Here is a 24072-nt window from a genome sequence, read left to right on the forward strand (position 1 = left end):
ACGGCGTGGTATTCAACATTATTTAGGCATTATATTTTCTTTAGTTAAAAAAAGATCCATTTTTCACATATTTATGTTATTCTACTTCTTAGTCCGACACTGCACCAAACGTTTCCCTAAGCTAGTCCAGCTTAGTCTAGTCTAAGCCAATCCAGCTTAGTCCCTACAGTTAGTCCAGTCCGAGACAGTCCAGTGCAACAAACGCACCCTTAGTGGATTACGATGTGGAAACTGCTCTACTCCTAGCCTATAGCAAGACTTTTTTGGGATGAAATGATTTCACCAGGGAGAATCAAACCTATATCAAGTTTTTAACCTTTTCTTTTCAATTGATTGAATCTAACAAGCTTGCACATCGCTGTTGCATTATGCTATCAAATAATATCCATGAGATGATGGTTACTAAACTTCAACATGGCACGCTATGCTCATGGTGCTGAACATCACATAATGAAGAAGGTATCCAGGGAATATGTGCAGCTAGAACAAGGTATATAATTCACAGTATCATTGAAGTCAAGGAAATTCCTTAAAATAAGAGTTTATTAGGCTATGGCCCAAGATTTTATGCTCCATAAAATAACTACGCATCAAAGATACAGAGTTTCATTTTTAAGGGGAAGAGAAGATAGACATCCATTCAAGAGGATACTTGGAGTAGCATTAGTAAATTTAACAAACCATCAGTTAGTGCAAGAAATCACAATCTAAAGAAACAGACTAGTTCAAGCAAAAATTATTAGATATAAGCTACCCGCTAGCATTGTAGGTTTCAAGGAAAGATCCCACTGGTAGCTCTTTTTGTTCTTATCTGAATAATTAGTCTTGCCAACGATCTTTGCAGTCACTGTTTGCCCAATTCTGAACTTATTAAATGGATCTTCCAGCAGCTCATCATTTACCTGCACAAACAGGGCTCAGGGAAACAGTTATATCAGACAACAATTAGGAACACTCGAATAACATGCATATGATGGGTGAATGCATACAAATTAAATTTAAAAAGGCTTAACTCGAAGTATTCATAAAATGTACCTCTGTTATGCGAACCCGCCCATGAAAGCCAATTCCAAATTTCAATCTTAGTTCAAGAGGTTTTAATTCAGTAATCTGGATGGTGACAGAGGGTGATAATAGCAATAAATTAGTACACAAGCAGTCCAAAGGATATTATTTGGTATTAATAAATATGTAACAGATACAACAAACTAAAAGAACCAAAACTCATGATAGCTTGATACAATTGAAGAACAGTGGCAAGTTGTAAATAAAATCACCAGAAACGGGTATTACCTCTGCCTCAACCATATATCCCACTTTATAGTTGGATTTCTTCCTTGCCCTTTTTGAGCTGGATGTTTCGGACTCACTTATAGATTTAAGAGTAAAAGCAACCTCCCTGCTGTTGTAAGGCTTGGAAGAGCCATGACAGTGGCATTGACACTACATAAAGAGAAACAATTAATTTCATGCTACTGGCCTATTTCTTTAAGACAACAAGACTACACAATCTTTCAAAGCCATATGAGGCAACAAACAGATTGAATATACAGGAGGATAAAAAAGTGTCGCATCACCAAGACAATGGTCACCCTTGTCCATTCAAAAACTGTTTCTGAAGAACTTTTTGAGTATTGTAGTCAGAGATTGATGCGTATCCTACAGCATAATTATACTTGGGAATTGAAAGAACCTGCGATGAAGAATATAAAAATCAGATAAATAGAGATTGAAAACATGTATAACAATAATATAAGGTACAACTTATGTTAACAACAAAACTTACCAGGTAATTCTCCTTCACAATCTCAACAACTGCATTTACTGTCTGATGCACCTCCAGGTCATCCAATGCTTCACTTTTTCGCTTCTGAATTCAATATGTAATAAAATTGAGCAAAACAAGAAAGCTACAAGTTACAACATAAAACGCAAAAACAGAAAATGATGAAAGTCTTCACTACTAAGAAATAAATGCTGTTTTAAGAAAGACTACTGCCAGAAGTAAACTCGAGCTATGGAAGAACAACAAACATCTGTGCTTATCTTTCCTTCTCTATTAACATATTCATTACTAAGTTCACACATCAAAATAGAAAATTAAGAGATAGACAAGGAATGCATTTAACCTTCTTATGACTTTTCTTGTTAGAATTTTCTTTTAATTTATTTGTGAACTCTTCTTTCATCGATAAATCAAGAAGGTGCTCTGCCTTGGCAACATCAAGTACAACTGCGTGGATGCCAGAGCCTGTTTCTACAACGGTACCACCTACTGTGGAGATTGTGAAGTAAAAAAAAAAAAGGAATTTTATTACTGACTGAGAGAAAATAAGAAATCAAATAATGGACCAACCATCAGTGAAATAACTTACATTGGTAGTGAGTGATGAAACCAAAGACATCATTGCATTGCTCAAAGCTGATAACAACTCCAATATCCTTTACCTCCTGTACTTTTCCCTCAACAACAGTTCCAAGTGTAAATCCTTCCAACCAATTTGACTTGGATTCTTCTGAGTCTAACAGTTGGAGCGTAGCAATCTGGATAAAAAGGAACACTTTCAAGGCATAGAACTATACAGTAAATAAAATCTAGCCAAAAACCTTAACAGAGCATTCTGCAATGTAATTTAACAATTACGTGATTTGAAATAAATAACAACCTATATAGGAAGACAGACAATCAAAGAAGATAACTCAAGAAAACAAACAACAATTGAGCCAACTCAAGATAACTCAATTTAGAACGGTGCAGATGATCTTTACCTTCTCCTCCAACATAAAGTATTCCTGAATAAATGACGAATCTGTTGAAGAGCAAGACAACTGCTTCAACGACAGTGTTATTCGACCTGTTTCACTATTGACCTGGAGAGGAAATAAGTAGTTAAAAATCTGATTACCACTTACTAGTCTCGTAGCAAAAATAGATATTAGAATTTCAGTCTCGAACAGTTCACCAACATCAAGTACATTGCTGCGAACAGATTGTCCAATGAAATAGGTTTCTGAAAGATCAGTTTTATGGTCATCCATTGCCTGCAAAACGAAGAAATAGGAAAAATTATTAGATTCAGATGTAACAGAGGTAGAGGGGGAAGAATATGGAAATCTTGGAGGAGAAGGAATGAACCTTATGCCCGGGGGAGAAACCAGTTAAACGCCCAAGAAAGCTAACAAAATACCCAGTTTCAATTAAGTTACAAATGTAGCCCTAGTTCAATCAAACGACAAACATTGTCACTTGTAAGTACTAAGTAATCACGTCAACCAATAAACAGAAGAATATAGCTTGAACAAAGTGTTCCCACAAATAATAAATAAATAAAAATAAAAAATAAAAAATAAAAGACGAAGTCCATACGCATTGATAACTTCAGTTACTTACATGTACTACAGAGTTAGGATGGATTTGACTGAGTTCTGAGGGAAGCTGCTGAGCTGAATTAATCAGAGAATATTTTGCAGAAAGGATCAAATAGTTCCCTTCAATGTCTACATCAATGCAAGAAACAAATTCAAGATTAAAAGTTATCAAAGATGATACAGATTTCATCTGAGTGTAACAAATTGAAAACTACAATGAGAATACCAATTGAAATAGCAACAACAACAACAACAACAAAGCCTTATCCCACTAAGTGGGGGGCGGCTATATGAATCCTAGAACGACACTGCGCCCCGGTTTTGTGCACCAATTGAAATAGCCAAAAGAGAAAATTGCCATAACCATACAGAGAACGTAGAAATAACAAATGAATACGATTTCAAATTAGATACTTCAAGATCAGATATTTAAGGAACAAAACCTAGAGGAAAAGATATGATCCCGGAGTAAAGGATTCCCAATCATGGGAATATGAAAAAAGGTTAAGAATTCTGGATCGTTGAATAAAATATTTTTAATTTCATTTTCTTATAAGTTTACGGGTGACTCCAAAATTTATCCTAATAATACTAGTATAATTAAGACAGGGGACAAAGTCGTCGTATACTCAAAATATGACTATAAGTGTCAAGGCTACGACCCTAGAATGACCATAGATATCCCAAACTAACTGCTTCAAATATCAAACTTCTTATGCCTGCATGTGTCGTCGGAGTTTTGTTAAATCTCTGAAATGGCCAGTCACAATGCACACTTTAGCCCGACTCAACTGGCCAAGCCTAGGGCACAAGGCTGACATCTTGATATGAAAGAACAATTTAGTTGAGGTAACTTTTAAATTCTTTGCTCCAAATTTTGGGGTGTGTTTTATGAGTCAACACTGCAGGTCAGCAAAAGAGACCTAATTCTTGTTTTCTGAAAGGGGTAGAGGAAATAAGGAGAACAAAAACTAAAAGAAATTCCACCCCTATTGAACATTTTCCATAGATTCTCCCATTAAATCGAATATTTTCTTTTTAAGCCCATATTGATCCACCCTTCTCACTGTTCCGTTACTATTGTTTTGTTTCTACGTGAAATATTTTAGGGAAAGGTAAAAGAAGTTAAAGAACACATTATAAAATACTTTCTCTAATTGTAGGTTTAATAAGTACAAAATGTGAAAAAATACAAAATTAAACGAATTAAACAAATAAAAATCTGACACGCAAGAGCGAGAGAGCGGGAGATAGTCAATAGGGATGAGGAAGTTCTCATACCTAGCACCAGCAATCGATCAAATTCATATCCAGGCTTCAAAACTGACTTCATCAAAGTAGCAAGCCCTGCATAGCAAGAGAGAATAAGAGCACCAAACAAGAGACCAAAATAACCAATACCAATACAACAACAACAACAACAACAAAACCTTTTCCCACTAAGTGGGGTCGGCTATATGAATCCTAGAACGCCATTGCGCTCGGTTTTGTGTCATGTCCTCCGTTAGATCCAAGTACTCAAGTCTTTTCTTAGGGTCTCTTCCAAAGTTTTCCTAGGTCTTCCTCTACCCCTTCGGCCCTGAACCTCTGTCCCGTAGTCACATTTTCGAACCGGAGCGTCAGTAGGCCTTCTTTGCACATGTCCAAACCACCGGAACCGATTTTCTCTCATATTTCCTTCAATTTTGGCTACTCCTACTTTACCTCGGATATCCTCATTCCCAATCTTATCCTTTCTCGTGTGCCCATACATCCCACGAAGCATCCTCATCTCCGCTACACCCATTTTGTGTACGTGTTGATGCTTCACCGCCCAACATTCTGTGCCATACATCGCTGGCCTTATTGCCATCCTATAAAATTTTCCCTTGAGCTTCAGTGGCCTACGATGGTCACACAACACGCCGGATGCACTCTTACACTTCATCCATCCAGCTTGTATTCTATGGTTGAGATCTCCATCTAATTCTCCGTTCTCTTGCAAGATAGATCCTAGGTAGCGAAAACGGTCACTTTTTGTGATCTTCGCTAGATTGCTCCGGTCATTAGTGTGGATAAGTATATAAATGGATAGAGATAGGAAAGCAAACACAAGATGTACGTGGTTCACCCAGATTGGCTACGTCCACGGAATAGAGGAGTTCTCATTAATTGTGAAGGGTTTACACAAGTACATAGGTTCAAGCTCTCCTTTAGTGAGTACAAGTGAATGATTTAGTACAAATGACATTAGGAAATATTGTGGGAGAATGATCTCGTAGCCACGAAACTTCTAAGTACCGGAGTGTGGTATCGTCTTGACTTGCCTTATCTGTCTCATAGGTAGATGTGGCATCTTCTCTGGAAGTACTCTTCCTCCATCCAGGGGTGGTATCTGTAACTGGTGGAGATGCACAAGGTAATGTATCAATTTCACTTGAAGCTTATTTGTAGTTTCATGCTTGGTCAAGCGCGATACAAACCATGTAGTAGGAGTCCCCCAAGTCGCCGAGCTAGGGGATCTGCTGAAAGAGGTGACAGACAAGGTAAGCAATCAGAGCTCTGGCTGATTGTTCACATTCTCCCTATCTCGCAGGCAGCATGAAGGATAAAGAGAAGAAAAATGAGAAGAGATGATATGGGATACTTTTGCTTTTGAAGAAGTAACTTTCCACAGGCTTATTCTTGAACTGGGCTGGAGGGTTTTCTGGTTTCCTCCAGAGTATAAGGCCGACTGAAGAATTTGAGGGTCAAAACAAGTCCATCAAATCTAGAGTACATTCGACCTTGCTGATATGGGATACTTTTGCTTTTGACAGAGTAGTGGATGTATCGGCACGTGTGCTGTTACGCTTGTCTCCACATGCTTCCTTGTATCCTTCTCACTTGCCCTATCTGTTCCTCAGGCAGATGCGGTATCTTCCCTGGAAGCATAAGATGTTGAAGATGAGTACTCGAGAGCAATGCCAGGTAAGTAATCAGGTAAGGGTTCCAGGCAGTCAGTTCCTGGCTGGAAGCTTGATTCCAAGTGCTGACTGATTGCTCTCTTTCTCCTTGTCTTGCAGGTAAGAACAAGGCCAAAGGAAAAGACAGGGAAAAAGCATGATATGGGATACTCTTGCTTTTAACCCTGATGATATGAGATATTCTTGCTCTAGTATAGCTTGTTTACATAGGTATTATCGGGGGGAAAGAAAGCTGAATATTTCGAAAGGCTTCGTTGGGAGTGCCCTCTCAGATAAGAGAAAGGGTTGAGCATTTTTGCAGGTCTACCTGTCCGTTAGGGATGGAGGTCAACATATATAGGAGTCTCCCTAACATCAAGTAATAATGATATTCCTTTACCCTGCTTGGTCATAGCACGATAGTGGGAGCTGCCAGCTTCACATGTTTTAACTCTGTCAGAGCACTTTGAAAAAGTGGTCTGTGGTATCTGGAAAGCTGATGTTGCGTGTGAAGATTACAGACAATCTTTATCCAAGGAGATCCAGTTCTTGAAGTTGGGAAAGTGGTGCCTCTTCGGTTTTCGAACAAGCAATCCTGTTGGGGATCTGGCTCTCGAGATTCGGAGAACAATGCATCTTCGATTTTTTGAGAAAGCAATCCTGCTGGGGGTCTGGCTCTCGAGATTCGGAGAGCGGTGTCTCTTCGATTTTTGAGAAAGTAATCATGTTGGGAGTCTGGCTCTCGAGATTCGGAGGGCGGTGCCTCTTCGATTTTGGAGCAAGCAATCTTGTTGGGAGTGTTTTCTCGAATATGAGTAAAGGTTGGGCATGTTTGCTAGTCTACCTTGCCACGAAGCACAGAGGTTGACACACAGGGACTTTCCAACTGTTCCTTTACACTCTCTTCGATTTTTGAGAAAGTAATCATGTTGGGAGTCTGGCTCTCGAGATTCGGAGGGCGGTGCCTCTTCGATTTTGGAGCAAGCAATCTTGTTGGGAGTGTTTTCTCGAATGTGAGTAAAGGTTGGGCATGTTTGCTAGTCTACCTTGCCACGAAGCACAAAGGTTGACACACAGGGACTTTCCAATTATCCAGCAGTGGTACTGTTCCTTTACCCTCTCTTCGATTTTTGAGAAAGTAATCATGTTGGGAGTCTGGCTCTCGAGATTCGGAGGGCGGTGCCTCTTCGATTTTGGAGCAAGCAATCTTGTTGGGAGTGTTTTCTCGAATGTGAGTAAAGGTTGGGCATGTTTGCTAGTCTACCTTGCCACGAAGCACAGAGGTTGACACACCGGGACTTTCCAATTATCCAGCAGTGGTACTGTTCCTTTACCCTTGTGGGTAATAATATGGTAGCTAGACCTTCAAAATTTATGTGTCTAAACTTTGTTAGTGTTGTTTCTTTGCAATTCTTTTACCCTTCTTGGTCAGAGCGATGTAGTGGGAGCTGCAAGCTTCACGTGTCTCAACTTTGTCAGAGAACTTTGGCAAAGTTATCTGTGGTACCCATGAGCTACTGTTGCGTGTGGGAAGTGGGTGATTAAACAGTACGATTCATGTGCTTTCTACTTCGCCAGAAATCTTTGACAGAATGCCCATAATTTCCGCAAAGCTGAGTGTGCGTGTGACAGGTGCTGACAAGGCTGGAAAAGTAGGTGCCTCTTCGATTTCTGAGATCGGCCCTCGTGGTCTCTGAGCAGCCCAGCTTTTGAGAAAGCAAGCCTCTTCGATTTCTGAGATCGGCCTTCGTGGTCTTTGAGCAGCCCAACTTTTGAGAAAGCAAACGCCTCTTCGATTTCTGAGATCGACCCTCGTGGTCTCTGAGCAGCCCAGCTTTTGAGAAAGCAAACGCCTCTTCGATTTCTGAGCAGGCGCCTCTTCGATTTCTGAAGCTTCGTCGAGTGCAGATTTTTATAGGGGCTGACATTAAGTTCCAAAGCACACTTGAATATCCACCAGTAGAAGCTCCATTCTTGCACTTCTAAGATCTTGATTTGTCCGACCTCTTCTCTCTTCAACACCTTTGAAAATGTCTGGCCCCTCCGACCGTCGTTTTGACTTGAACCTTGTTGAAGAGGCAGCCCCGCCTTCTCCAGACAACATATGGCGCCCATCCTTCGTCTCCCCTACTGGTCCTCTTACCGTTGGGGATTCCGTGATGAAGAATGATATGACCGCTGCGGTAGTGGCCAGGAACCTTCTCACTCCCAAAGATAACAGACTACTTTCCAAACGGTCTGATGAGTTGGTTGTTAAGGATTCTCTGGCTCTCAGTGTTCAGTGTGCAGGTTCTGTGTCTAATATGGCCCAACGCCTATTTGCTCGAACCCGCCAAGTTGAATCATTGGCGGCTGAAGTGATGAGTCTCAAACAGGAGATTAGAGGGCTCAAGCATGAGAATAAACAGTTGCACCGGCTCGCACATGACTATGCTACAAACATGAAGAGGAAGCTTGACCAGATGAAGGAATCTGATGGTCAGGTTTTACTTGATCATCAGAGATTTGTGGGTTTGTTCCAAAGGCATTTATTGCCTTCGTCTTCTGGGGCTGTACCGCGTAATGAAGCTCCAAATGATCAACCTCTGATGCCTCCTCCTTCTAGGGTTTTGTCCAGTACTGAGGCTCCGAATGATCCCCCTCCGGTGCCTTCTCTTTTTGGGGCTCTATCGACTGCTGAGACTTCTCCTAAGCAACCTTTGTGAAGGCTCCCTCTTGTTTGTTTATTTTGACTCAAGTATATGTACATATTTGTAACTTATCGGGGATATCAATAAATAACCTTTCCTTCATTTCAACGTATTGTGTTAAATACACCAAAGCCTTCTTCGCTAAGTTCTTTGAATTTTCTTTTGTTGAAGCTTTGTGAGTGGAGCATATAGGTTGAGGTAGTGTTCCCTTAATTTCCCGAGTGAGGAAAACTTCTCGGTTGGAGACTTGAAAAATCCAAGTCACTGAGTGGGATCGGCTATATGAATCTTAGAACGCCATTGTGTTCTGTCCTGTGTCATGTCCTCCGTTAGATCCAAGTACTCTAAGTCTTTTCTTAAAGTCTCTTCCAAAGTTTTCCTAGGTCTTCCTCTACCCCTTTGGCCCTGAACCTCTGTCCCATAGTCGCATCTTCTAATCGGAGCGTCAGTAGGCCTTCTTTGCACATGTACAAACCACCGTAACCGATTTTCTCTCATCTTTCCTTCAATTTCGGCTACTCCTACTTTACCCCGGATATCCTCATTCCTAATCTTATCCTTTCTCGTGTGCCCACACATCCAACGAAGCATCCTCATCTCCGCTACACCCATGTTGTGTACGTGTTGATGCTTCACCGCCCAACATTCTGTGCCATACAGCATCGCCGGCCTTATTGCCGTCCTATAAAATTTTCCCTTGAGCTTCAGTGGCATTCGGCGGTCACACAACACGCCGGATGCACTCTTCCACTTCATCCATCCAGCTTGTATTCTATGGTTGAGATCTCCATCTAATTCTCCGTTCTTTTGCAAGATAGATCCTAGGTAACGAAAACGGTCGCTCTTTGGTATTTCTTGATCTCCGATCCTCACCCCTAACTCGTTTTGGCCTCCATTTGCACTGAACTTGCACTCCATATATTCTGTCTTTGATCGGCTTAGGCGAAGACCTTTAGATTCCAACACTTCTCTCCAAAGGTTAAGCTTTGCATTTACCCCTTCCTGAGTTTCATCTATCAACACTATATCGTCTGCGAAAAGCATACACCAAGGAATATCACCTTGAATATGTCCTGTTAACTCATCCATTACCAACGCAAAAAGGTAAGGACTTAAGGATGAGCCTTGATGTAATCCTACAGTTATGGGAAAGCTTTCAGTTTGTCCTTCATGAGTTCTTACGGCAGTCTTTGCTCCTTCATACATATCCTGTATAGCTTGGATATATGCTACTCGTACTCCTTTCTTCTCTAAAATCCTCCAAAGAATGTCTCTTGGGACCCTATCATACGCTTTTTCCAAATCTATAAAGACCATGTGTAAATCCTTTTTCCCATCTCTATATCTTTCCATCAATCTTCGTAAGAGATAGATTGCCTCCATGGTTGAGCGCCCTGGCATGAACCCGAATTGGTTGTCCGAAACCCGTGTCTCTTGCCTCAATCTATGCTCAATGACTCTCTCCCAGAGCTTCATTGTATGACTCATTAGCTTAATACCCCTATAGTTCATGCAATTTTGTACATCGCCCTTATTCTTGTAGATAGGCACCAAAGTGCTCATTCGCCACTCATTCGGCATCTTCTTCGTTTTCAAAATCCTATTGAAAAGGTCAGTGAGCCATGTTATACCTGTCTCTCCCAAAACTTTCCACACTTCGATTGGTATATCGTCTGGGCCTACTGCTTTTCTATGCTTCATCTTCTTCAAAGCTACAACCACTTCTTCCTTCCGGATTCTACGATAAAAAGAGTAGTTTCTACACTCTTCTGAGTTACTCAACTCCTCTAAAGAAGCACTCCTTTCATGTCCTTCATTGAAAAGATTATGAAAATAACCTTTCCATCTGTCTTTAACCGCGTTCTCTGTAGCAAGAACCTTTCCATCCTCATCCTTGATGCACCTCACTTGGTTTAGGTCCCTTGTCTTCTTTTCCCTTGCTCTAGCTAGTTTATAGATATCCAACTCTCCTTCTTTGGTATCTAGTCGCTTATACATATCGTCATAAGCCGCTAACTTAGCTTCTCTCACAGCTTTCTTCGCCTCTTGCTTCGCTTTTCTATACCTTTCACCATTTTCATCGGTCCTATCCTTGTATAAGGATTTACAACATTCCTTCTTAGCCTTCACCTTTGCTTGTACCTCCTCATTCCACCACCAAGATTCCTTTTGGTGTGGGGCAAAGCCCTTGGACTCTCCTAATACCTCTTTTGCTACTTTTCGGATACAACTAGCCATGGAATCCCACATTTGGTTAGCTTCCCCCTCTCTATCCCACACACACTGGGTGATTACTTTCTCTTTGAAAATGGCTTGTTTTTCTTCTTTTAGATTCCACCATCTAGTCCTTGGGCACTTCCAAGTCTTGTTCTTTTTTCTCACTCTTTTGATATGTACATCCATCACCAACAAGCGATGTTGATTAGCCACGCTCTCTCCTGGTATAACTTTGCAATCCTTACAAGTTATACGATCCCCTTTCCTCATTAGAAGAAAATCTATTTGTGTTTTTGACGACCCACTCTTGTAGGTGATCACATGTTCTTCTTTCTTCTTAAAGAAGGTGTTGGCTAAGAAGAGATCATATGCCATTGCAAAATCCAAGATAGCTTCCCCATCCTCGTTTCTCTCCCCAAAACCATGGCCACCATGAAAACCTCCATAGTTGCCTGTCTCCCTGCCCACGTGTCCATTTAAATCTCCTCCTATAAATAACTTCTCCGTCTGAGCAATTCCTTGCACCAAGTCTCCAAGGTCTTCCCAAAATTTCTCCTTCGAACTCGTATCCAACCCTACTTGAGGTGCGTACACACTAATCACATTGATAAGTTCTTGTCCTACTACAATCTTGATTGCCATGATTCTATCTCCTACCCTCTTGACATCTACAACATCTTGTGTCAAGGTCTTGTCCACGATGATGCCAACACCGTTTCTCGTTCTATTTGTGCCCGAATACCATAGTTTAAACCCTGAGTTTTCTAGATCCTTTGCCTTACGACCAACCCACTTAGTTTCTTGTAGGCACATAATATTTATCCTTCTCCTCACCATAACTTCTACTACTTCCATAGATTTTCCTGTCAAGGTTCCTATATTCCACGTTCCTAAACGCATTTTGCTCTCTTGAACTCTACCCTTCTGTCCTAGCTTCTTCACCCTTCCCCGTCTAATAGGATCAAAGTACTTCTTTTGTGTGTCCCGTGTAAAGTTGATAGGAGCATATGCTCCCAAACAACTTTGAGTGGAGTCGTTCGAAAAGAAGTTTCTATAGCCCCCTTGCTCATTTAACACTGCATCCGGGTGCCGATGGAGATACAGCGACCCTTGCTCACTTATCACTGTGCTCGGGCCACACAGCGCGCCACTTACGGGTGACGCCCTAGCTTTAGCACGATTTCGTTCTGGATTCATTTTCATAAGGATTCGACGTGATCATGGAGTGCCGGCTGACAGGTGATCGGTAAAAATCGTCCCCATCGAGTAACCTTTTCCATTAACATAAACAGCATTGGGGGTTACTCGATCAACAACTCCGGAAACAAAGCAACCCAACTTGGCTATCACATCCTCAGAAACCCTGTAAAATGAACTCGAATTAAATTAGTAGAACAAATAATCAGGATTGTCTTCTTTTTCTTTGGTAATTGAAATCAACATTGATGCTCTGGTCTCAAATTTTCAAGAACATAACCCACTATATAAATCTAAATCACTCAAAGCCATCAAGGATCTAGCTACAGCATACAGCTCATTAGAAATACTTTCGGCATCTTTCCAGGCAAAGATACATTACAGCATGTGTTTTTCTTTTCTGAAAGAGAAGATACATTAGGGCATTTCTGTTCACTCCCAAAACCAAGCAAAAATCACTGATACATTTTAAAGAGAAGATACAGCTCATTGAAGGAGAAAAAAAAGTCGTAGTATAAGAACAAGTAATAAAAAATAAATATGAGTACAATTAAAAATAAAATAAAAAACAAAAAGCAAATAGTTAATGTTCTGCATAGAATAAAAGAAAACTTAAATGTTTTTGTGTATTCAACAAAGATATATATACTACACCTTACTTTGACATCTCCATGTCAAATAATTGATATCCTACTTCCAATTAATACAAAATAACGAGAAAAATCCCCTTGCTGTGGCTAGATCCATATTTATATTGAAGAACAAACATACAACAATTGGAAGACATTCATTTAGAAAGTTCATATATGAACAAGAAACCTTTTTTCATAGATTGTGTATTTTCTTGCTCAATCAAACCATGCAATACATTCATCTCCATTGTCAAATAAATACATTCATCTTTGTAGACTAAAGGTACAAAAAATACCACTTTCTTTTACTTATCCTTTCCTTTTATTAACATGCATATGCCTTCAACTAAACTTTTAAATTCTCATTTAAATCATGTCAAGCAAGTGCCTGAACGTTAACACCAAAAAAAAGTACTGGTCTTGCCTTGGTTGAGCCTAAAATTTAAGTTGGTCTTAGCAACAAGTACAATGCCAACAAACGTATACGTTGAAACATCGATGCAGAGGAAATGAAACATCTATAGTAAGGAAATCACCAACCACGCAGGGGATAACAACACATGCAAGTAAAATTAACACCGCCAAATGAGAAGACATCTTTAATATACCAAGTATAGACTTGCATTAATCGAGTTGAGATTTTTTTATAAGAGCAAAATCAAGAGATTATTTAGATTGCAAGCTAAGTGGTCAGGGCCTTGCCTTGGAGCAAATCCTTGGACTACATTGTAAAAATGGACAAAGCATCCATGTTCTTCAATCTTTCTTATCCACCCATGGGTGATTAATCCATCAGCATATGAACTAACAATCCCATGTTTTTATTTCACCTGTAAATCAACCACATGAATAATATTTGTAGAAGACTGAAGGACAATACAAAAAATGTATGAAAAATAATAGGAGGAGCAGGAAACAAATAGTTTGTCAACAATTGATCTTTTGATGTCTCTCCAAATTTATTCCACACGGTCATGTCTTTTTCCAGATCAAATTCTGTATATAACAATAGTGAATGCCCCTGGAACACACCACATAGAAAGGAAGAGGAAAACACAACCATATATTTGTTAACTGAATTCCCACTCACAACTCACAACCAATGTGCTACATCAAGGAGTGTAGGATAGCTCATAAGGCCACCAATGTATAAAATATTCATTAATAGATACATCTTCCTATATCAGGTAAAAGTGCTTATAAGGTATTCATAAGAAGTCAAATCAATTTGTCCCTATATGTTCTGTCTGACGAATGAGTTCCTCATCTGATGCACACTCTCACCATTTACTGCAGTCCTGGGTTACTATTGTTACATATTAACCATCTAACAATAGAGGGCATATGAACATATCAATATACCCTTATCATATCTTAACAGTTGAACAGGATATTTAAAGGAACAAAGGCCTTTTTTTTGTATAAAGAGACCAAGGCTCTTACGAGCCTTTTCTGTTCAACCTGTAGCCATAGAGTTAAAGCCAGCAAGTAAAACTCTTCTGCCATGGTATTGGCATAAGTACTGTCAATTTTATGTGTTAAGAGACAAGATTAACATTTTGAAATATGCACACTACGTTAATGAGGTAACTCCCTTGAGTTCAGTGTAGGACTGGGTTGCAAAGAAATCCACAAGGTGTGCAATGCATCTAAAGAAATACTAAGCCAACCAATGAAAAATATAGTAGATTCAAAATTTAAAACAAAGATGTCACATACAAGTGTTTTCTTGTGTGTAACAGTTATTCTCTTGGACTTGCAACCAAGCACACGGAACAGAAGTTCAGCTCCAATCTGCAGAGTGAACACGGGAAATGGGATGAAAAAATATCAGATGACAATTAACACTTCAATGTCACTAACCTGTACAATAAAAATAAAAAGTAAAATCCACAGGAGAGTCCACTGAATATACACCATGGCTGAAAAGAGTACACTTATGAGATACCTTAAATTTTTTTTCCAGGGTTTGCAATTTCAAATTCAGACATATGAGTAAGAGGGCAAAGTGCCTTCACACCACCAGGAAATTGCACGATGGCACCAAAGCTGTCCACAGCTGTGACTTTACCCCTCACCACCATCCCAGGCTTGACATCCGAATGAGTGAAAACTGTCCCTTCCATAGCGCTTGACTGCCTCACAGAAATTCAATTAGACAAACTTGTAAATCCGTAAGGGCAACACCTAAAAATGGACATCATCATCTTAATGTGTGTGTGTGTGTGAGAGAGAGAGAGAGAGAGAGAGAGAGAGAGAGAGAGAGAGAGAGAGAGAGAGAGAGAGAGAGAGAGAGAGAAGAGAGAGGGGGAGAGAGAGAATCTTGATTTTTATAGATGGTCAAAAGTATAAAATCAAAGTCTATGGTATGAAATGCTACAAAAAGAGAGCTATAAGCATATACTCAGTTAGCAACAGATGGCATTTGGTTGCTTCCTAAATCCTAAGACACAAGGATATCCACAACATTTAGCTCAAAGAAATTTTACACAACATATAGTACAAGGAACCTTTACATAACACTAAAAGGCTCATTCAGTGAACAAGATCAGGGAACAGGGTTACCACTACCATTGGCATTCCTAAGAAAAGGAAGTTGTCCATTTTTTGGGGTCTCGAAGGGGCGTGGAAACACATAAGTCTGACTCAAACAAACAAGATGAGGCTCTAACTCAACCTAATCCAGTCAAACCAGAAAAATTCTAATTGCACCACTGCTTGGTAAATACAAATATACTGAAAATAAAAAATTACTCAGTTCAGTTCTTTCTTGATTAATCCACTTGTATATGTTAAACAGTTAAACATGAAGGGAAAAAAAAAAGAAACTGGCTATAACATTATGTGTTTACAGGTTGTTATATCAACAAGTTGTCCCTGGGACCCTAAGCTTTGCAGTGGACTGTAGAGGTTGTTCCTATTTGGTCTGTCTATGCAACAAGTCCTCCTTAGATCCAATGGTGGACAACTCAAATTTCGATGTTTAAGTGTGCAGAAGTTTAACTGAAAGTGAGATGACACTGTCCTCTCATGCATATCCATCTTTAGTTGCCCATACAACTTGAGCATCAATCTTCAGATTGGGCTAATATGATCATATGGCTAAATGACTTCTGGATTCAACACTTCAGGAAATAATGCAAAACTTGTTTTTGATACATGTTAGATGCCATTTAGGCTCAGGCTTTTTCAGCAGATGAGCCTGAACTTCAAAGTTCATGTCAAAGTCGTTCAGTAAATGATCATTCCAACACAGGGTAATATGGGTATTCAAGGAGAAACTCTGCAGCTCCCTTTCTACAATACGATACTGCAACGTGTAATATTAAATAAGTGTTCGTCACCAAAAGTAAGGTTAAACATAGAAGCATCACCTTCAAAGTCCCGGTCGAAAGCCCTTCTAGGTGTCTAAAACCAAGAATTCTTACACGAACACGACTACCTTGCTTGAACTTCTTTTCAAGCTTTCGAGCATCCTCTTCAGCCACATCGGATATCTATAATTAGTACAATTAACGAAAAAAAGATTCATCATCTAAATGACAACAAATATGCAAGCAAAAGCAGCATCACAATTATAGCCACAGAATGAACATACACTGACGTATGCCGGAGTTGGAACTGGGGTACATGGTATTTCAAGCAGAAGGCCTAATCCTCTGTCAACCCTAACTACTTTTGAGGCATCACATATGTCTCCAATTTTAACACCCTGATCATCAAAGAAAATGATGTTAGTCTCAAGAAATGAGGGTTGTCGCAGACCACGTGTTGTGCAGCAATTTTAACACTCTGCACATCCAATTGGAGACATGTATGCTGTAGCTGTAGCTAGATCCTTGATGGCTTTCAGTATTTCTAGTAAGCTGGCCTGGAAAGATGTTGAAAGTATTTCTAATGAACTGTATGCTGTAAAAGATCCTTGATGGCTTTGAGTGATTTAGGTTATAGGACATAAATCTCAGATACAGAGTTAAATCTTGCTCAAAGATAGGTTACAAGACTGACTACAGCTGCACAACACACAATAGTGAAAAATGAAAAAGGAAAGATAAACTTCTGACTCCAGAATTTAATCTCAGAGCATAAAGTGCACGACCTTAGAGATTTATGAATGCAAAATAACTTACCGAAGTAGGAGCCTTGCTATGGACAAGATGCGGATTCAATGTCAAACCAACAGCTCTAGTTGAAGGATCAATAAACAATATTCGGGCATTAACCTACAACAAAATAGCATAAAACACATTTAAGAACATCAGAAACACACAACTCAAATGAAATGAAGTAACAAACAAGACCCCAGAGAACTCAATCAAACCAAAATTACTTGGATAACAGGAGTCATTAAGTAACTTACTAAAAACCATAAGATCAACAATATTAGAAGATTATGCATGCAAAAAAAACCATATCAAGCCACCATGCTAAGGAGTTGTCGCAAACAATGTGTCAGATGCAGACAATATATATATATATATATATATAGTAGGGCACCTTTATCCTTAAATGGCTAAAGGTTGGCAAATACACATAAAATTCATGTTTCCATTTTCCATTAAACCATTAACGGCACCAAGTAAGGATTATTGAGATTAATTGACTCTGGATTTTAACACTGTGTTGATTGTACTCCTCCTTCCAGTTTATGGTAAGGCAGCTATTTTGCAGATGGAATAAATCAACCTGCATATTTGAAATGAAGAAAAATATACAAAACGCCAAAAAACTTCAAATTTCTACACAGCCCGCTGTCATCTTTTGCTTATATGATTCTTGTAAGCAACTCATATAAAAGGAATACACAAATGAGAACTTACAGTTCCTGTAAAGTAAGTTATAAATGATAACATAACGCCATTTTCAAGGGTGGATAGCACACGAGCATTAACCATCATGCCTGGAACGAGTAGATCAATTGAAATTCCCTTGAGATCCTTGGTCTCTATATGACTTCAGAAAAGAAAAGAAAAAACAATGTTTAAATAAGAAGGGAGAATGTGAAGATGAAACAAAAAGCATATAAGAGCACAGGGGGCATACCACAGATTTTGATACGGTTTCTTGGTCAGAAATCAAATACACAACCTTGCCGATTTTATCAACACTTTTAACAACGCCTTGAAGTAGTTGCCCAGTTTTCACTTGAATCTCCTTGCTGTCTGAAAAGACAACATAATGAAAAGCAAATAAAAAGGATGGGAAAAAAACCTTGTAAAAGAGTTTTCTTATATCAAATAGAAAAATCAGAAATTTCACCTGCAGCATACAGAGAACAAACCACAGAAGAAACCTGAATTGTGAACTTCAGACATGAAACAAATACCGATTCTTGCAATCATATTTTGTGTGGGGTAATACCAGACAAGTATTTAATTATTTATCCAAGATCCTCTAAGAAACTAAAAAACTAGGAACTATGTACAAGCAAATGCAACCTCATGTATAGTAAATTCAATTAGACATCATGTGGCCGTCAAAAATACTTCAGAATCTTATACTAAGTTTAGAATGTTGCATGTGTTGACTCCCTTTACTCTTCATTAGCACAGAGGACCGAGAGTCATGAAATAACATTTTACCAGCATCAGAACATAGTATACAACAGCAATAACAGAATATCCTTGTCCCACCCCCCTATTCCTTAGAAATATACACATTTAACTTACATGCATGTTTTTCCTAATGAACTCTATCCATGTTTTTTTTCCTTCTTCCTCAAGCTCTACCCGCTATGATTATTAATCACCCTAACTATTCTACTCATCTTGACTTCATTTTCATTTTCAATAACAACCAAACATTTTTATTGATTAAAAATGAGATTGAAACACAGGGTTGATTATTTTTCTCTCATTTTATCTCCAATAAGTAATATTATAACCTTCTCCCAAGTCATCTGGAATACTTGTTGTACTTTTATGCGCAAGCAAAAGCGAATTCTAACAAAGTACCAAATATCAATGTCGTAGGCAAGAACGAAGAAACAAACAATCTCAAAAGAACACAAGAGATTATGTGGTTCGGTGTAAAGTCTACGTCCACGGGCGACGCACAACAAGGAATTTCATTAAAACAAATGGAGATTACAAAAGAGTGCTTAACCTCTCACAACCTAGATCCCAAAAATTACAAACCACAAACCAAACGAGTAGAGAACTCAAAACAAACGGAGACGATTCCCCAAATTGTTCTCTAACTCACAAATTGATTCTCACAAAATTGCCAAATGAATGAGCCATGAATTTGCCACACATTCAAACGGTCACCTCCACCCAAAACCAAAAGAGAGAGAACTCTCTACACCATGATGAGAGTGCATAGGACTTAGGTTACAATGAGAATCCTAATCCTAATTAGAAGTAAATCCAAATCCTAACAAAATAGGTAATTAACAAAATCTCTCCACCAAGCAAAGAATCCAACTAAGAAGTCAAATTCTCTAACTCACCAAATTGCCAAACAAATGAGCCATGAATTTGGTGATTAACAAAATCTCTCCACCAAGCAAAGAATCCAACCCAAACCCAAATAGAACACCAAAACGAAATAGGTAACACAAACCTAATTTCTGCATCAGCCTAATTTTGAGATGTATATCACAACAATACTATCCCTCATTGGTTCCTCAGAATACAGTAGATAAAGTATGCAGGAGAATTTTGGTTCAACATGTCATCCTGCATGTTGAAAGGCTTTGAGCATTAGTGACAAGAACACAAACACACATATGCACACTGCCATGTTTGGGCTCTATGGAATCACTGCTTTTTTCTTTTGAGAAGTATTAAGAGTAGTATCCCACACTGAAGAATGAAAGCATTATAGTAATGATAAAAAGATCTTGAGCCTACCCATTGCCAATTGGTTTTGGGTTGCCTTTCGGTAGTTATGAACTGTTATGTACTTAATCAGCACCCATACGCAGCTTATACTTGGTTATGTTTACTCTTACACAATGGCGTTCTTAACTAAAAGTTGGAATCGCCTTATCTAATTCTAATAGCAGGAAATATGATCTCATTTACGGATCTTATTTAAGGACCTTCTGAGAGAATGATGGGTGAAGGTATAGATTTATATAGGGTTAGAAAGAGTAAAGGAGAAGGTACTAAAAGTAAGTGGTACACATAAACCTGTACTTGTGGACTTACCAGATTCACGATGTTTTGGCAAAAACCCCGTAAATGAAGATTAAACCAAAATGAAGAATATAACCATGATCTTCAATGCTTTTAACATATGCAGTAAGGACCTGAAATTTAACAATTACAGTGAAAAAAATTAACACAGTACAAAATCAAATAATTAAACAATTAAAATAGATCATGAGCCAAACAGAGAGATTAGCAGCATTCAACTTTAAAAGCAGTGAGGCCTTCCAAAGGCACAGCCTATCTGGCTTTGGTCCAAATAAAAAAAATGAGAACAGTCATCGTAATAGATTGCTTGTCTAGGCTCATTTGGTTAAGGTTCTAAGAGACGCTAGGCGCTAGTCAGGCGACAGGTTGGGGCCTAACGCCTAGGCTGCTAGGCAAGACCTAGGTGGATTTAAGTAATCTATTGTGAAGTATACTTCAAATATATATAATTTCATCATAAACTACAAAATAGAATGACATATATATTATGAAGTATTGGAACATAATGAAAACATGGGGAACAAGCATATAATGTACGTTCATTTAAGTATTCAACATGTCTCTTACAATTTATTGAAAAAAATAAAATACAAAATGAAAGTTATCTATTTTCTGTCTAAGTGAGTCGCAACCTAGGGGGGTTTGGGAGGGCTAGGCAGGGCCTAGGCGGCGCTAGGAGGGGATTTTTAGAACAGTGTCTGGTTGCTGCATATTTCTACGATGCTTCTTGTTAAAAATTGATAAATAATATAACCAATAATGTCTTTCCTCTACTATAGATGTATCAACTATCTTTGCTATCTTGTTACATCATATCAAACTATGAAATTCATATTATGATCCAGAAGCTTTCAAACTATTCATCAAAAGCAAAAGCTAGATATAAGAAATGAAAATAATAAAAAAATCATCAAAAGCAAAAGCTAGATATAAGAAATGAAAATAAAAAAAACAATGTAATCGAATTATCTTACCATGCCTTCTTGAACAGACTCCAATGTGAAGCCCTTGTGCAACAAAGATAGGTGCAAAGAAAGCCAGATATTCCTTTTCTCTTTCTCTTTATTATCCTCGTCTAACTTCAATACAATGCAAGATACCAGCTGCCCAGTATGGAATACGCTAGGAAGGAGACTATCTGCTACAGCCTGCTATTTATTCAAATGGAAAGAATGCTCAGAGAACATAAAAATCAACGATAATACTTTATATAAAAACTGGGATATAATGATGATGAGATTACATGGCAAAAAAACTTATTATTACCTTATTTTCATTATCCAAAACAGGATCAAAAGCTTCAGAAGATCGGACTAATCCACGCAATCCCCCTGGAAGACTAATTACGAGGTCCTTTTCATTTACTTCAGAGACAACTCCCCAGACCTTCATTCCAACAGATATATTCTGACCAGACATAAAGGAATAGTACATCAACAATTTTTAACCCAAAATAATACTGAAAATTCCATATGATGCATCGAGCCAAAAAAAATCTACAATATACTTTATGGGTAATGATACGGAGACAAAATTTGCAAAATAAATGATGTGTCACCAATAGAAATGAGCACGTTTATCAACGCTTAAGTAATAAACTATTCATTAACTTCCATGTCCTTTAGTTTTCAAATTAAATCTACAAATTTAATCTCCCTACCATTACTCATATTTTATATATGTTTTAGTATCTAATGCAATGTACTTCATTTACGATTACAAAAAGTTTCACTTCACCAGAGCCTAATAACATCATTTATTTTATTTGAAGTATCTAATACATACATATTATATATATATATATATATACACACATTTGATGATACGAAAATTTAATGAAAAATTAAGGTAGAGTTCGTTCTTCCAAAAATTACAGTACTTTATGTTTTCAGCTGGATACCTTCATAGTGATCTTGTTTGCATATTTAGGTAGGTTTCCGGAAATGCCATCACCGAAAAGCGACCCCAAATCATCCTCCGTCACGACGCTCTTCTTCTGCATCCCTTTCTTCTTCCTCTTCTTCAGCTCCCGAGTTCACATACGGTATTGAGACAATTTTCTTCTCCAGCTTCTCCTTAATAAAATGACGATCAACCTCCACATGCTTTGTTCTGTCATGTTGTACCAGGTTCTCTGCAATCTCCCGTGCGGATTTATTATCACAATACAAACATGTAGCCTCATTTGCTTTGAAACCTAGACCACCAAGTAATTTACGTAACCACAGGACTTCACATATTCCATGTGCCATACCTCTGAATTCGGCCTCAGCTGACGACCTTGACACCACGTTTTGCTTTTTGCTCCTCCAAGTAACTAGATTTCCGCCAACAAATGTAAAGTTACTAGAAGTAGAGCGTTTATCAGTTACATCACCTGCCCAATCAGCATCAGTATATCCTTCAATTCTCAGATGACCAGAATTTTTATACAAAATTCCTTTTCCTGGAGCCGACTTCAAATAAGCTAAAATCCGCATGACAGCTGTCATATGATCCACACTTGGCGAGTGCATAAACTGACTCACCACATTCACTGCATAGGCTATATCTGGATGGGTATGAGCTAAGTAAATTAGTCTTCCTACCAGTCTCTGATATCTGCCTTTATCCACTGGTTCTTGATCCGGATAAATTCCCAAGTAGTGTTTCTCCACAATGGGAGTATCCACAGGTTTACACCCAAGCATACCTGTTTCCTTCAATAAGTCCAAAACATATTTCTGTTGAGACAAGAAAATACCTATGGATGAACGAGCAACTTCCACACCAAGAAAATACTTCAAGTCACCTAAACTCTTCATCTCAAACTCGGCAGAAAGGTTCTTTTCCAGTTTGACAATTTCATCTGAATCATCACCTGTTATTATCATATCATCTACATAAATAATCAAGGCTGTTACTTTACCGTTTCTCCGCTTCACAAATAAAGTATGATCAGAATGACTCTGATAATACTCATTCTTTCTCATAGTCCGAGTGAACCTCCCAAACCAAGCACGCGGTGACTGCTTAAGCTCATAAAGAGACTTCCGTAATCGACACACTTCTATTTTTTCTCCGTTACTATACCCTGGTGGGAAGTCCATATACACTTCTTCTTCCAGATGTCCATGAAGAAATGCATTTTTTACTTCAAATTGTTTCAGTGGCCAATTCAAATTTGCAGCTAATAAGATAAGGACTCGTACCATATTCATCTTAGCCACTAAAGAGAAAGTTTCCTGGTAATCAACTCCGTATGTTTAAGTATACCCTTTCGCCACAAACCTTACTTTGTACCTGTCAAGTGTTCCATCAGCCTTGTACTTCACGGTAAAAACCCATCGACACCCAACTGGTTTCTTCCCTTTTGGCAGCTCAACTACTTCCCAAGTATTATTTTTCTGCAATGCCCTCATTTCTTCGTCCATTGCTTCGGTCCATTCTCGACTCTTCAAAGCGTCTTCTAACCGAGTTGGTACCTGAATTGAATCCACATTATGCACCCACGCTTGACGTTCGGATGAAAGATTTTTATAGGACACATAATTGGCTATGGGATACTTCACTTTTCCTTCTGGAGAAAACCTGTCAGGAGGTACACCACGATTTTGCCTTGGTGGCAATTTATATGTACTTATAATATCATTAGTTACATGAGTATCACTAGTGCTTACCTCAGGGATATCCAGAGAAGAATTGGACGACGACACTGTTGAGCTAGAGAGAGATGGGGGAGCTTCGGCAATACCCTGTTAATCACCAATGCATTCTCCTTCGGCAACACCAATACATGGACTAGCTGTCTCTTCTTCGGTAAGGCGTTGTGGGATACTTGGGGTAGGTTCAGTGAGAGCCTGCTATCTACTCACAACAGCAAGCTCGGCATCTGCATCACTCGGCACACCATGCACTCCTC

At 38.8% G+C, this 24072-nt stretch overlaps 1 pseudogene; it reads right to left on the reverse strand.

The window, feature by feature from the left end:
* Positions 1–626: 626 nt before the first annotated feature.
* Positions 627–23371, reverse strand: LOC103453805 (rRNA biogenesis protein RRP5-like; annotated as a pseudogene).
* Positions 23372–24072: the final 701 nt, after the last annotated feature.

This window comes from Malus domestica, chromosome 14, assembly GCF_042453785.1.
Source record: "Malus domestica chromosome 14, GDT2T_hap1".
Classification (NCBI taxonomy): Eukaryota; Viridiplantae; Streptophyta; class Magnoliopsida; order Rosales; family Rosaceae; genus Malus; species Malus domestica.